Source organism: Salmo salar, chromosome 06, assembly GCF_965601325.2.
Source record: "Salmo salar chromosome 06, fSalSal1, whole genome shotgun sequence".
Classification (NCBI taxonomy): Eukaryota; Metazoa; Chordata; class Actinopteri; order Salmoniformes; family Salmonidae; genus Salmo; species Salmo salar.
The window spans coordinates 3,260,007-3,263,608 of NC_138296.1; the positions used below are offsets into that span (position 1 = coordinate 3,260,007).

Consider the following 3,602-nt stretch of genomic DNA (forward strand, 5'->3'; position numbering starts at 1 on the left):
ATGGTCAGATAGACTAGTGGTTAGAGTGGTGGGTCAGTAACTGGTATGGTCAGATAGACTAGTGGTTAGAGTGGTGGGTCAGTAACTGGTATGGTCAGATAGACTAGTGGTTAGAGTGGTGGGTCAGTAACTGGTATGGTCAGATAGACTAGTGGTTAGAGTGGTGGGTCAGTAACTGGTATGGTCAGATAGACTAGTGGTTAGAGTGGTGGGTCAGTAACTGGTATGGTCAGATAGACTAGTGGTTAGAGTGGTGGGTCAGTAACTGGTATGGTCAGGTAGACTAGTGGTTAGAGTGGTGGGTCAGTAACTGGTATGGTCAGATAGACTAGTGGTTAGAGTGGTGGGTCAGTAACTGGTATGGTCAGATAGACTAGTGGTTAGAGTGGTGGGTCAGTAACTGGTATGGTCAGATAGACTAGTGGTTAGAGTGGTGGGTCAGTAACTGGTATGGTCAGATAGACTAGTGGTTAGAGTGGTGGGTCAGTAACTGGTATGGTCAGATAGACTAGTGGTTAGAGTGGTGGGTCAGTAACTGGTATGGTCAGATAGACTAGTGGTTAGAGTGGTGGGTCAGTAACTGGTATGGTCAGATAGACTAGTGGTTAGAGTGGTGGGTCAGTAACTGGTATGGTCAGATAGACTAGTGGTTAGAGTGGTGGGTCAGTAACTGGTATGGTCAGATAGACTAGTGGTTAGAGTGGTGGGTCAGTAACTGGTATGGTCAGATAGACTAGTGGTTAGAGTGGTGGGTCAGTAACTGGTATGGTCAGGTAGACTAGTGGTTAGAGTGGTGGGTCAGTAACTGGTATGGTCAGATAGACTAGTGGTTAGAGTGGTGGGTCAGTAACTGGTATGGTCAGATAGACTAGTGGTTAGAGTGGTGGGTCAGTAACTGGTATGGTCAGATAGACTAGTGGTTAGAGTGGTGGGTCAGTAACTGAAAGGTCGCTGGTTTTAAAACCTGAGCCATCAAGGTGAGAATCTGTCGATGTGACCTGAAGCAAGACACTTGCATCTAATTTGCATCAGGGTCACCTTGCTACTATGTCTGACCCTTTAAAACAACACATTATACTGCACCTATCATACTACTATGGCTGACCCTGTAAAACAACACATTATACTGCACCTATCATACTACTATGGCTGACCCTGTAAAACAACACATTACACTGCACCTATCATACTACTATGGCTGACCCTGTAAAACAACACCTATCGTACTACTATGTCTGACCCTTTAAAACAACACATTACACTGCACCTATCATACTACTATGGCTGACCCTGTAAAACAACACCTATCATACTACTATGGCTGACCCTGTAAAACAACACCTATCATACTACTATGGCTGACCCTGTAAAACAACACCTATCATACTACTATGGCTGACCCTGTAAAACAACACATTACACTGCACCTATCATACTACTATGGCTGACCCTGTAAAACAACACATTACACTGTACCTATCATACTACTATGGCTGACCCTGTAAAACAACACATTTCACTGCACCTATCATACTACTATGGCTGACCCTTTAAAACAACACATTTCACTGCACCTATCATACTACTATGGCTGACCCTGTAAAACAACACCTATCATACTACTATGGCTGACCCTGTAAAACAACACATTGCACTGCACCAATCTGATGGCTGTGACAATCAATTATTTTAAAAGCTAACCAACTTAAAGAAAATTACATCATTGATTTTTTTTTATTACAACAGTTAATTTAACAATGCTGTTTATAAATATTGTTGACATTTATCCAAGGACACCTTGACTTGCATTACACCCTCACTGCAGAAAAATATTCTCATGAAATCACATGACTTCTAGTTAGAGAAAAGGATTCCTGTAAACATGGCCTGCTACAAGCAGGAAACAAGTTATGGACCAACCAGAAATGTCACATATCTGTTTGACAGTAACCCTGGATGATGAATGTGTGAACTATCTTGTCATCTCTTTGGCTAACCACATTGGAACATTCTAGTCTTTAAGGACATGAACTGGCAGAACAGGTTTCAGCAAAGTATGGAGTCATTGTTTTCAGGAAGATGTAACCATGGTGATAGGAGAGACAGGAGGCAGACTAAGGGCAAGGGAAGCCACCTGAACTACTGTCCTACAAAGACAAACAGCATCTACACAAACAGCCACCTGATCTACTGTCCTACAAAGACAAACAGCATCTACACAAACAGCCACCTGAACTACTGTCCTACAAAGACAAACAGCATCTACACAAACAGCCACCTGATCTACTGTCCTACAAAGACAAACAGCATCTACACAAACTGCCACCTGAACTACTGTCCTACAAAGACAAACAGCATCTACACAAACAGCCACCTGAACTACTGTCCTACAAAGACAAACAGCATCTACACAAACAGCCACCTGAACTACTGTCCTACAAAGACAAACAGCCACCTGAACTACTGTCCTACAAAGACAAAGAGCATCTACACAAACAGCCACCTGAACTACTGTCCTACAAAGACAAACAGCATCTACACAAACAGCCACCTGAACTACTGTCCTACAAAGACAAACAGCATCTACACAAACAGCCACCTGAACTACTGTCCTACAAAGACAAACAGCATCTACACAAACAGCCACCTGAACTACTGTCCTACAAAGACAAACAGCATCTACACAAACAGCCACCTGAACTACTGTCCTACAAAGACAAACAGCATCTACACAAACAGCCACCTGAACTACTGTCCTACAAAGACAAACAGCATCTACACAAACAGCCACCTGAACTACTGTCCTACAAAGACAAACAGCATCTACACAAACAGCCACCTGAACTACTGTCCTACAAAGACAAACAGCATCTACACAAACAGTGAATCTGAGAAAAATGACTTTAAAGTTTGTTTTCTAGTCCATGCATATCAGCCATGACCACTGATCTGACCTATGACCCCTAAAATACTGATACTACACTCTGCCTTGGTATGACCTTTAATAGCTGTCTGGGTAATGAAACAGCAAAGAGCAGTATCTAGAAATCTAAATGTGTTGATCCAGCTTTCTTGTTGTTTTTCTGTTTGATGGAAACAGTTTGAGAGTTCTAACTACATTCCAACTATTTTTAATGGTGTTATGTAGTTGTGTTGTCATGTTGTGAATGTTGTATTGTAGTAACCAACTGTATTTAATGGTGTTATGCAGTTGTGTTTTCATGTTTTGAATGTTGTATTGTAGTAGGCCTAGCCCTCACCAACAGAGACAGCAACAGACGACACAGAGAAAGTGATGGAGAGAGGCAGAGGATGGGAGTGTACAGTAGACTGGGATTCTAATTACTGCACTGCGCATGTGTGTGTGTGTGTGTGTGTGTGTGTGTGTGTGTGTGTGTGTGTGTGTGTGTGTGTGTGTGTGTGTGTGTGTGTGTGTGTGTGTGTGTGTGTGTGTGTGTGTGTGTGAGAGAGAGAGAGTGAGAGGGTGTTTTGGTACTGTAGGATTCTTTAATCAATGTGGCTCATTGGACAGGTCAGAGTCTCAACACAATTGAAAACTTACCATCAATAAAACACCAAATGATGGAATTTCTTGTGGAAGA

The 3,602-nt window shown here is 42.4% G+C and overlaps 1 protein-coding gene across 1 annotated transcript in view; it reads left to right on the forward strand.

Annotated features, from left to right (window-relative positions):
* The window catches only part of LOC145879787 (ribonuclease inhibitor-like), a 206,803-nt gene that overhangs the window by 165,309 nt on the left and 37,892 nt on the right, over nt 1-3,602 (forward strand). The window lies entirely within an intron of this gene.